Genomic DNA, 260 nt, shown 5'->3' with positions numbered 1-260 from the left:
ATGTTATTTGATATGTTATACACACACACACACACACACACACACACACACACACACACACACTGGTTCTTGGATACAGGCTTTCTCTGTATCTCACTCTAGCTCTTTTGTAACTCACTCTGTAGACCAGGCTGACCTCACCCTTGTCTCCCAAGTACTGGGATTAAAATCATATACCACCACCACCAGACTCAAATTTATATTTTAACTGTTTAATTACTTAAACTTTTCTGAAATGTAACCTTGAAACTAAAAGTTAT

Source organism: Microtus ochrogaster, linkage group LG1, assembly GCF_000317375.1.
Source record: "Microtus ochrogaster isolate Prairie Vole_2 linkage group LG1, MicOch1.0, whole genome shotgun sequence".
Lineage (NCBI taxonomy): Eukaryota > Metazoa > Chordata > Mammalia > Rodentia > Cricetidae > Microtus > Microtus ochrogaster.
Note: the sequence above shows the minus strand (reverse complement) of the source record.